At 45.6% G+C, this 12,077-nt stretch overlaps 1 protein-coding gene and 1 long non-coding RNA gene across 2 annotated transcripts in view; one reads left to right on the forward strand and one right to left on the reverse strand.

The window, feature by feature from the left end:
• The window catches only part of LOC137621660 (uncharacterized), a 354,990-nt gene extending 350,725 nt beyond the window's left edge, over positions 1-4,265 (forward strand). Inside the window, exon 5 of the long non-coding RNA XR_011040273.1 lies at positions 4,065-4,265. This is a non-coding gene — a long non-coding RNA (uncharacterized lncRNA). The remainder of the gene's footprint in view (positions 1-4,064) is intronic.
• Positions 1-12,077, reverse strand: part of LOC137621659 (spliceosome-associated protein CWC27 homolog) — a 118,042-nt gene that overhangs the window by 7,200 nt on the left and 98,765 nt on the right. The gene's annotated exons all lie outside the window — the stretch shown is intronic.

Genomic DNA, 12,077 nt, shown 5'->3' on the forward strand with positions numbered 1-12,077 from the left:
GCCTTTGTTCTGGTTAGAGCCACGGTGGTAGCCTCTACCTCTACCATAACTCTGGGAAGAGCTATGAGCCTCGTAAGACTGGTTAAAGGCAGGGGAAGTGGCGGAGGCACCAGAAAGCTGGCTCTTAGGTAGCAGAACGGTGACATAGTCATCCGAAGGAGCCTGAGAGGTGGAAGGCTGTGCAGGGACAACAGAAGATGGAGGAAGAGGCAGCCGGAAGTTGGATGAAGCACTCTGCTGTTGCCTGAACTGGGTGGAGGTATATGGTCTAAGCTTCTTCCTACCCCGGGCTTGATAATTTGCGGGGTCATACTTGCGTTTAGGGGTCAAACCCCAACGGGCTTTAAGGCTCTGATTAACCCTAGTGGCCTCCGCCAAGACTTCCTCTACGAGATCCTCGGGGAAGAGATTTGAACCCCAACAGGAGGACCGGATGAGTTTATTAGGTTCATGCCTAATCGTCGCCTCAGCTAGGACATGCTTGCGACATCTGCGTTTAGCAGTAGCGAAGTCATACAAGTCATAATATAAAGACTGTAACGTAGCCTTGTTGAGAGACTTAAAAATACTCTCCGTATCGTAAGTCAAGGCTATCGACTCCGTGGATGTGGCCAGGTTTAGAGTACGGCCCACACGTAGGCGGGAATCATATTCCTGTTTAATGAGGGATTCCGGGAGACGGGGAAGCTTCTCACTAAACAAAACTGAGGCACAGTCTGCTGCAAGCTTGCCGGAGGTAAAGGTGGTATGGACGTTGTCCCAACACTCAATACCTGAGGGAAGAAGGAGGGAGATTGGATCCACCTCTCGGATGGGAGGCAAGGGCTTCTCCTCCAGAGCATATTGAAAGGCAAGCTCTGCCACCTTATTGACGCATGGAGTCAAGGTGTTCTTGTCCATTAAGAACATCGTAAAGGAGCTTTTATAAGGCGTCAGCATGGTGTTAGTGCAGCCGATGTCGTTCAAAAATCTGGCCCAAACAGATTGGGCTTGCTCCTTTGGGAAGATGACCGTCTCTTTGGGGACCTTGTCTAATCGAACTAAAGCTTCCTCGGTAAGCCTGGCATAACCATGAAATGGAAATGCCAGACCAGGAGGAAAGAATTCAAAGTCCTCTAGAGGACGAGTGCCAAGGCCCTCCAGAGTCAACATTCCGTCTGAGAACGGGGAATGAAGAGCCATACACCAGGGGTTGTTCTTGGCAAACGGCGGGAGCTTAGAGGCATCCGGGATGAGAGAGCTTTGGACTCTCTCCGGAGCTCCTTGCTCTAAAGCCCCAATTCTCTGACTGAAGTTAGTGAACATCGTGTCCATCCTCGACTGCATCTCCGAAACCAACTTTGCCTGCATTTCCGACACGATGCGAAGCATGGCTGATTCGGAAAGGCCCGGGCTAGCAGCAGGAGGGGCGGAAGGAACTCCCGGGTCGTGAGACTTAGAGGAGGAACCAGAGGTCTTTGAAGACGGGTTCGTACAATGTTTAGAGCCATGAGAAGTCTTGTGAGGCTTGCGAGCTTTGGGTAAGGTTCTTGAAGTAGACTTATCCTTAGGGGGAACCGGGTATGATCGTTGAGACGAATCACGGTCCCCAGAAAATCCAAGAAAAGAAGAGCGATCAGAAGAAGAAGAAAGAGCGGGGCTGAGGATAGGAATCTCAGCGCCGGACACACCTGCCTCACTTACCACCCTACCTGTATCCGGCTCGTCTAGTAACATTGGTTCGACGTCCAGGTTCATGGAGGCAACATTGTCCTCCAGACCTCCGGGGGCGTCCGATGGATCTTGCTCTGGGTCGATGAGACCCGTTATAGTGGCATCAATGTGGGCAATGATGGGAGCTGCCACATGCCTAGCCACAGCAGCTGAAGACTTGGCGTTGGGGTAAACCATGGTGCAGTAGTCCTCAGATAGGACGTACGGCCGCTTAGACTTCACATTCCGGGCAAACCCACCAACCCACACCTTCAGTGTGGCCCGAGCCGCAGACTTTTGCTCCGGGGATGCCTGAAATAATAGTGGGAATTATAAAAGGGAGACTCCCAATGGTCCTTCAAGACCATAGATATCTTACTAATAGTAAAATAAATAAGAAGGCAATATAGCCAACGGGACTCACCGAGTCAGATCCGAGGGTAGTGATGAGGTCGAAGCAAATCACACAGTTATCCGGGTGCCATACCACAACGTCTTCCAGTTGAACCCCACAAGGGGCGTGAGATCGGCAGACGGAGTGGCCACAAGGCTGGTGCAGAACAGCTGCACAGGCCGGCGTCAGACAATGCACCATCTATAAAAAGAATAGTATATGAGAAACTGTAATTCTCTTAAGTAGGGGCGGGTCCGGAGGACCCGGGCCTAACATAGGTCTAACACAAGATTAGAGCTTAACTGTACTATTCTTTAAGTAGGGGCGGGTCCGGAGGACCCGGGCCTAACATAGGTCTAACACAAGAATAGAGCTTAACTGTAATATTCTTAGGTAGGGGCGGGTCCGGAGGACCCGGGCCTAACATAGGACTAACGCAAGGTTAGAGCTTAACTGTAATATTCTTACATAGGGGCGGGACCGGAGGACCCGGGCCTAAACATAAGTCTAACTTGAAACTAAAGTATAGCAATCCATTCCGGTCAAGCCGGGAGCATAAAAAAGGATGCAATAACAAGGAATTAAGACACATGGTGTCTGATTTCCCGGGGCGGGGTAGACCCCGGGCCGGGAAATAAAAGTATATCCAATACCAATTCATTTAGGGACTCCGGGGTAGTGATCTGTCATATATAATCATCATAGGAAATGTTATAAAATAATAGGGGGGGCAGAACTGTAGCTAAGAACCGCCAATCGAACCCGGAGGGTTTCGTATAACATAAGCCAGAATGAAAAGTGAATATAAAATAGGGTGCACCGGGATCCAACTCTGTTGACCGGTGGCCAACCAGACTAGACAGAGACGAACCCGCCGGGCCACCCGGAGGACAAAGTCCATAAACACTGAACTACCCCCTCTAAAAGGAGGGAAGGCAACGGTCCCTTAGTGGAGGGGGGAGAAGCCTAGCCGCCCACCTAGCTAGAGGGGGAGCGTGGGGGAGGATCACGTGATACGAGGCAGCAGGGCTACCAACTGACGATCCCCAACCAGACAGATCAAAGGGAGTAATGGCACAAATATTCATTATAATAATAATAGCGTTAAAAATTATATGAATAAACACATAGAAAATTTTTGGGCAAGGCATGCAACATAATAATTAAATCACAAAAGACACACCTGATGGCTAAAAATAACATTGCCGCCTAGCACGAAGGTCGGCAGCCATAACGATACGTAAATGATATCGGCCCAAAAATTGAACCACGAGGATTCTAAACGCTAAATAATGAATATTCACAATAACAAATAATATTTGATAATAAAAATAATACACATAGTAACACCGCAAGTGAAACTTAAAAGCTCTCAAAAACAGGAGTACCAACTGTAGTGAAATCAAGCAAGATCGGTATGAACGAAGAGAATAAACTCCTATAATATAAATATTAAACGATCTAGGTTGCTCAAAACACAGTAAAACCCAGCTTGGTACTTAACTTAGACGGTGTCTCCTGGGAAACCGACGAAGAAGCCATAATTCAATGGAAAATAAACCAAAATCGAGAGCACAACAAAAATGCGGGTTACTATACTCGTCGTGCTAAAAGGAGTTGGGTTCTGAGCGGATGCATTGTTAGTAGTACCGAGTGAGGTTGAACGGCTCTCCTCTATTGGGGTTTTCTGTCGTGGATTAATCTAAATAGTGCGGGACCTCTGGAATATACGCCCAATTTTATACCGACACCAATAGGTGAGCGAGCTAGTTAACCTAGCACTCCTTTACATTTTTTCTCTGGTATATTTAGCAGTAAATTACCTAAGAATAAGTGCTAAATGGAGCTTATTCACTGGGCGGCACAGGTTCGAGCCCAGAAATGAACATTTGAATGATGAATAAATCTTTCTGTACAGTATATGAATATTTAATGAAAAAATTTTGATAATTTCTAATATTTTTTTTTTCTTTACTAGCATGAGGACATTGGAACCTTGTGATTGGCATTTGGCTCTTACGTGGGTAATCCCCGAAGGAGAGTATATAAAAAAAAAAATTAAAAAAAAGGTGTTCTTTTGTTAAACATCGAAAGCTCGTGCTTTGGAGACTTAAGAAATGTAACCTGGATGTAAGTATGAAAATAGAAAATTTCCTAATTAAAATGTTTTTTTTTTTTTTTTTTTGCCTAAAAATCTATTTTAGTACTTACCTTAAATTCATTGGTATTCCTTCAAAAAATTGTAAAGTTCAACCACAATAAAAAAAAAAAACTCTTGCTGACCCAATTACTGTACAGTAATACTCTTAGAAACCTTTCTGAATTAGTCTTTATATCTCATTAAAACTAATATGTTTCAAAAGTCAGAAGAGACTTGACTACAATTTCTTAAACTAAAATCTGAAAGATATTTTATGGACAGCCATAACTTCCCTTGATGTTCATTAAACAGAAACAGCTTAGCAAAACTATTCTCAATTTACTGTAACCTGCCGCATGAGCACACACTGGTGCACTTTTACCCTCTAAAATATATTTGAGAGTGAGGTATATATGACTGATCCTCTAGCTACTTAAAATTACTTCAACCTTTCAGTTAGAAATAAAACTTGAAGGCCAAGACTAATATTATCCATAATGCCTTTATGTTTCTTTATTATTGTCAAGGTGAGAAGAGAGCCACCTCTCTGGACAGTTTCTTTAAACATTGGACCTAACTGATCTTTGCATAAATGGAAACACTTAAAATAATAAAAATATCAGAGGTGGGTTCTTTTACCTCCCTTGTCTGCTACCTCATTATCATGAATTTCTACAAAAGAGGGAATCCAGCAGGAACAAACACTGTACAGTATAGAGAATCTTAACTGTTGACAGAATCAAAGTGAAAACGACTTTCATTAAAGTATCATCCTCACTTGCTGACTTCGTTATCTCTGTCAGATCTCCACCTGTTAACAGATCTAAATGGGCCTTGATCAGATCATTTAAGTTGTTGGTAGACATATTGGTGAAGCCACCTCCTCCTAGCAATTTTTCCTGCCTTACTGTCTCATCTACTGCAGAGCAGTGGATTTCATCAGAAAAGAATCCTTTATAGTCTTTTACTGTTTCTGGCTACAATTTCTTCCAGCATGCATTAAGTGGATTGTTCTGTAACTCCTTTATGGCATTCTGCATATTTTGGAGGCATATCAGAATCCATAGCCTTGACCAAGTGTTGCAAGGAATTATGTGAATAAAGTACCTTATAAGCACAAATAAGCCCTCGATTCATTGGCTGAATCAGTGATGATTGTTCAGAGGTTAGAATTCTATCTGTACACCCTTACAAGACAGGTCAATTGGATGGCCTCCAGCATTGTTCATTAGCTCCAGCATTGTTCATTAGGAATAGACAGTTAAAATTAGAGCATTTTTTAGCATGATAAAACTTGACTTTAGTACATTCTTTATCCATATCTCTTGGTTGTACATTCGGTGCATGGGCATTAGAGGTCTTGTTTTCATTTTTTAGGGTACTTTGGTATTTAGACTTATAGATAAGTGCTGGCTTTATCACAAAGCCTGTAACATTTCTCTACATTATAAGTGGCCTCCTTCATAATGAAAGTCAGCAATGGCATCCGTTTTCAAAAGAAGCCAGTCTCATCCATACTGAAAACACGTTCATGCAAATAACCCCCACCCTTGAAGATATTCGGGAACGTTATCTTCACACACTCATCAGTGGCCAGAGGGGCACATTCTTAAGGTTGAACCTCCTGTGAAATCTATCAAACCAGCCAATTGCTGGCATTAAATTTGGTTGTTTGGTCAGAGATGTCATACAATGTCCTGGTTCTGGGTCGTCATCACCGCCATTTGTAAGATTACCATAGAGCTGCCTGACCTCCTCGCATAAGGTGTTAGTATCCAGTTCAACATTCTTCTTACAGTTTCTTATCCAAAGCGCTTATGTACACTCCATCTTTATGACAGCCTTATTGTGTGAAGTTACCACCCTTTTCATTTTCTTGTTAAAAGTGACATTTGCTGTTGTCTTTATATTCTTTCATCCTTCTTGATATAAAGAACAGTAGATTCAGTGATGCAGTAATATCGACCTAGGGCCTAATATCTTCTCCCATTCTTAAGTATATTAAGGAGTTTCATCTTCTATGCTATAGTAAGCACCTCCCTATGCTACTTGGGTTCACTGCCAGATGCCTTAGAAAGTGCAGGATGTTTTTGGGTGACCTTGTAGGGTTTGAAAACAATTGACAATTTTACCCAAAAAGGTAAACAAAACCATACAACACAGATGTGGAGTGATGTTGCATATCTATGCGTAATAGCAAACTGGACAATGTGATGTACTGAATTTTGCAGTTGGCTAAAGAGAGATGTTGCAGTCATACACCCAGTTAACGGGCATTAATGGGCCATGTAGGAAATCATCTGGGCAAACTTGGCCACTCTCCCACGCTTCCCTAGTTTTGTTTTACAGATACAGTAGTTGCGCAATTCTTTGTATCACCTATGGCACACTATGCCTTTTCTTTTAATACATTGTTTAGGGGGTTAATGGTCTCTATGCTCTTCAAAGACTTTACTGTAAAAGGCTAGAACTGGTAATCCAATATGACATACACATCAAAGAAATACTGTCTCTTCTGCTCTATTGCCTGTGCCTTGACGTGCAAAGCAAGGACTCGGAATGTATAAGAGAGTCCTTTGAGTTCACACACTATTGAACTCGACACAGCAACTCCAATACTGAAAACCGTCTGCTATGAATGACATCATTACTACATCATCACTGCATAGACAAAAGAACCCACACTTCAATCTGAGAAAATGCTACCTACACATCAACTTGCACCCAAACTCCATCTTATATTTTGTCACTAACAACCAAAGATGAAATACGGCAAGTCCCCTTTCCCGGTAATAAATTTAGGTTCAGAGCACGACTTACATCCTGCATAGGAGGCAGCTTTACTGCGGGGTTCCTCAGAAGAGGCTTCAGTCTTCCCTGGGAGGTATACTTTGAGAGTTTTACCCTGATAGCCAGGCTTCCCTCTTAAGTCAGCTCCAATCTAGGGTTCTGCTAGGCAGGTTACCAGTCCGCACGGATTTAGTAAGCTTGCGTCTCCAATGGCCGCCTCAGATATTACCAAGATACTTAAGGCTTTGATACTCTCTCTCTACAGTCAGCTCACTCAAAGTGCTGCCCTTCCAGGTAGTTTATGCCCTCGGTCTGATTCCTTACCGTCCCAGCCATTGGATCCGGTGGTGGTTGGGTCTTCAGGCTATCGACCTCCTGGGAAGGCTGCAATAGGTGTTCTTTCTTCTGATTTGAGCATTGATGGGTTGGGGGGGGGGGGGGGGTATAGCACCTTCTTCCATGGATGCCATAGTTATTAGATTCAGTTTGTTGTCCTGTACATTATTATTCTAAAGAATGAATGCTAAAACCCTCACAAAGGAACACTGACTCTGAGCTTTCTGCTGGTACAAGACCAAGGTTTGGGACCTTTTGGACACAAGAATAAAGAGCATTCTCATTCCTTATAAGGTATGAAGGGTTGCCAGATTGCTCAGGAGATCTATAGCCCCCCCCCCAAAAAAAAAAAAAAAAACACACACAGGCGTTCTATCCTAAAGACGGAACCAGCAACATATTCGGGGTAAGTGATGAAAGATCAAGCTGGTTCCCATAAGGAAGAGAGAGATCTCAGGCACTGATCAAACTAAAGGTAGAAAAGGTACAAAGTAACCTTGCCTGTTTTTATCACGGTGAAGAGTAAGCCACGGTCCCATGCCACCTCAGTTCCCAACCTGGCTGCACACTACATATTTGAAAGGTGAAATCTTCTCCATTTCGAATACCAAAGTATCAATAATAGAGAAGGGAGTAGCACTCTTACAGCAAGACCTACACCTGACCAGCCTGGCAACCCAGGTAGTCAAGCCAGACTCTTAGCCCTTCGGCCCAAGGGAACATGGACCAGCCTGTACAATGGAAAGTGTCACTGCTCACCACAGGACCGTGCATCTTCGGCCAGCCTGCCTATCAGGGTAGTAAAGTCAGACACTTGGACAAAAGGCACTGGGTCCTGGTTGGGCCAGGAATCAGCCTGGCTGATTGTAAGTACATGCCCATCACAGGGCTGTGTATTGTCAGCTAGCATGAATGGCCTAGCCTTCCTTAGATCAAACTTATTGTTGCCGATCTGTAAGCTTCATATACATATGTTGGAGTGCAGCCATCATCCCACATTTTGTAAAAATATGACAAATTCATAGGTAATTTGTATTTTTCCTAACTATACAAACCTTAGCTATTTAATATGGGTTATTACTTTCGGCGTAGCTGAAATGACGAGCCATTAGAATTTTAACAAGAGTTTACTACCCCACCGCTAGTTAGGAGGGGGTAGGGAGGGTAGCCCGCTACCCCCCCCCCCCCTATCACACACACCTGTGCTGAGCTCACTTTGCTTAGAGGCAGGACTTCACGGGGGATAGGGCTGGCGGGCAAGTTTGATTAAATAGCTAAGGTTTGTATAGTTAGGAAAAATACAAATTACCTACGAGTTTGTCATTTGTTCCGTAACTGAAATACAAACCACGCTATTTAATATGGGTGACTCACCCCTTAGGAAGGGTGGTAAGTCCCAGCCAGTACTGGCTTTTGGCTTTGCCTGGGGACTCAGTATCTGAGTGTGTCAGCACTCAACAATAAGGAGTCCCTGCACCTCGCTAGAACCTTGCTGCGCAAGGGCTGCGGCCTACGTAAGCTGTGTGTGAAGGTCTGAAGTGTGACTCGTCCTTGGAAGTTGACCGGTAGTCCCTTAGAAGGAAACTTTAGGCTAGGACTCTCCCAATACCACCTCGTCAGGGTATGGGGACGTGACAGTATTATCTTAATACTCGGAACACAAGGAAACATGGTTTACCTGCAGTGGTTTGAGGTCAGCTGTGCAGAGAACCCAGGATACTGCTTTCCCCAAGAGAGGGGAGGATGAAGAAAAGAGTAATGGCCAGACAAATCTTTTCATTCATGCAGACTAAGACCAGGTAACAATGCCCTCAACCTTCTGCTACTTGTCCACTAAGGAGCCTGATGTTTTAAACCAGCTGTTGTGCAGCCACCACAGGGCCGATAGAAAACGTATCGAGCCTCCTGTGGGTCACGTCATGCAGGTAGTGGGCTGTGAAGGTCGTATGATGCTTCCACACCCCAGTTTGAAGGACCTGCGTCACTGAGAAATTTCTCTTGAAGGCCAGGGACGTAGCTACGCCCCTGACATCATGTGCTCTAGGGTGACATGACGGAGGAGGGTCTGGATTCAGGGACAGATGGATCACCCTACGAATCCATGCCGAGATGGTGTTCTTGGTGACCCTCCTCTTAATCCTCCCAGTGCTAACAATGCTTGCACCTGGGGACGGACTGTAGCCGTTCTTCTGAGATATAACCTCAGACTCCTTACTGGGCACAGTAGAAGAAGGTCTGGGACATCTATTACAGAACGAAGACTCGAATCTGGAAGGAGTCGAACCAAGCGCCCGGCACCCCCTGATTTTGAGTCTTAGCACCAAACTCAGGGACGAGTTTAAACGTTACCTTCCCCCCATACTCTTGCATGGGCGATGTCATATGAGAGACCATGAAGTTCACTGTCTCGCTTGGCCGAAGCCAAAGCTAGTAAGAACACCATTTCCCAATTTAGGTGGCGAACTGAATGGTTCATAGTGAGGTTTCTTAAGAGACCCGAGAACCCGAACCACGTTCCATGGAGGAGGTCTCACATCCGACTGAGGGCAGGTAAGTTCATACCCTCGTATGAGTAAGAAAGCTCCGGCGAGGAAGAAAAGATAATTCCTTTGAGCCTAAGGGCGGACTTAAGGCCGAGCGATAGCCTATCACCACCGAGACTGAAAGGCGCCTTTTCTTCCCGCAAATACACGAGGAACTCTGCTATTGCTGGAATAGTGGCATCGAGTGGAGAGATAGCCCCTCCAAGACACCAACCACAGAAGACTGTCCACTTTGCCTGGTAGACAGATGCGGATGATTTTCGCAGATGTCCAGACATCCAAATTCCTCTCTCAGCGAGGAGATGCTGGATAGTCACCAGGCGTGAAGTCGTAGCGAAGCAACGGCTTTGTGGAAGATGCTGGCATTTGGTTGTCTGAGTAGATCGTGTCGTGGAAGGAATTCTCTCGGAAGTTCCGTTAGGAATTGCAGAAGGACCGGAAACCATTCCGCGTGATGCCATAGCGGAGCTATGAGAGTCATTGAAAAATTGACCGATATTATGGTGTTGGTGAGCACCCTCCTCATCAGACAGAACGGGGGAAAGGCGTACACGTTGATGTTGTCCCCCCGTTGTTGGGAGGCATCTTGCCAGAGTGCCTTGGGATCCGGGACTGGGGGGAAGTACAGTGGAATCTTGAAGATCAGCGCTGTTGCGAACAGATCCACAGTCGGGAAACCCCACCAAGTCAGTACTTTGTTGTCTACTAGATGACACAAAGACCACTTCGATACTCCTGAGACGTTCTGCTCAGATTGTCGGCGAGCACATTCCTCTTGTCTGGAATGAAAACACGCCGATAGTAGAATCGAGCGGACTTCGGTCCATCTCAGTATCTCTACTGCAAGATGGGATAGCTGCTTCGAAAAGGTACCTCCTTGCTTGTTGATGAAAGCCACTACTGTGGTGTTGTCGCTTATCACCACCACAGAGTGACCTGCCAGGTATTGTTGGAACTGCTGAAGGGCCAACAAACCGGCCTTCATCTCTATACAATTTATATGGAGGCACTTTTCTGATTCTGACCACAGGCCTGAGGTCCTGTGGTACAGAACGTGGGCCCCCGCCCTTTCTTTGAGGCGTCCGAAAACAGAATTAAATCCGGGGGAAGGACGAGAAGATCCACTCCTCTTCGTAGGTTCTCGTCTGTCACCCACCACTGGAGGTCCGTCGGTTCCGCAGGACCCATAGGGATCATGACGTAAAGGGAATCGCATCCTTGATTCCACCGGGACTTGAGCCGCCACTGGAGAGATCTCATCCTGAGGCGATCGTTGGGAACTGGACAAGCCAAGGATGAAATGTGACCAAGGAGACGTAACCACTATTGGGTTGGAAGCTCTTCTCATCTGAGGAAAGGGCTTGCGACCCTTCTCAGCCTTGCTATCCTGTCGTCTGATGGGAAGGCTTTGTAGAGATTGGTGTCTATAATCATGCCTAGGTAAACCAGTCTTTGAGTGGGAAGCAGAGAGGACTTCTCGAGATTTACCATGATCCCTAGATCCTGACAAAGTCCTAGAAGTTTGTCTCGGTATCGAAGAAGGGATGACTCAGAGTCTGCTAGGATCAGCCAGTCATCCAGTTAACGGAGGAGACGGATGCCGATCCTGTGTGCCCACGATGATATTAGGGTGAACACTTCTGGTGAAACCCTGTGGTACTGTGGAGAGACCGAAACACAGCACCTTGAACTGGTACCCCTTGTGGTCTAGACTGAATCCTAAGTACTGTACTTCCTTGAAGACGGATGGACTGGGATCTGGAAGTACTGTACCTGTCCTTCAGATCCAGTATAAACATGAGGTCTTGCGGCTTCACAGCAAGACTGAATGTGTTTGCGGTCTCCATGCTGAACGGAATTTGCTTTAATCTGGACCTCTGCCCTAAAGGCCCGCCCCCTTGCTGATCCCATGGCAAGGGAGCTAAATGACACCGGAATCGTCCTCAGGGGAGGTAGAGATGTTGTGAACGGGACGCGATATCCCTGTCTGATTACGGAAATCGTCCAGGAATCGTTAAAATTCTAATGGCTCGTCATTTCAGCTACGCCGAAAGTAATAACCCATATTAAATAGCGCGGTTTGTATTTCAGTTACGGAACAATTACCAATATTGATCCGAGTTCTCCCTGCTCCTGAAACATACTGTACTCCTCGAGAATAAGTCAGGGGTGTATAACCAGA

This window comes from Palaemon carinicauda, chromosome 28, assembly GCF_036898095.1.
Source record: "Palaemon carinicauda isolate YSFRI2023 chromosome 28, ASM3689809v2, whole genome shotgun sequence".
Lineage (NCBI taxonomy): Eukaryota > Metazoa > Arthropoda > Malacostraca > Decapoda > Palaemonidae > Palaemon > Palaemon carinicauda.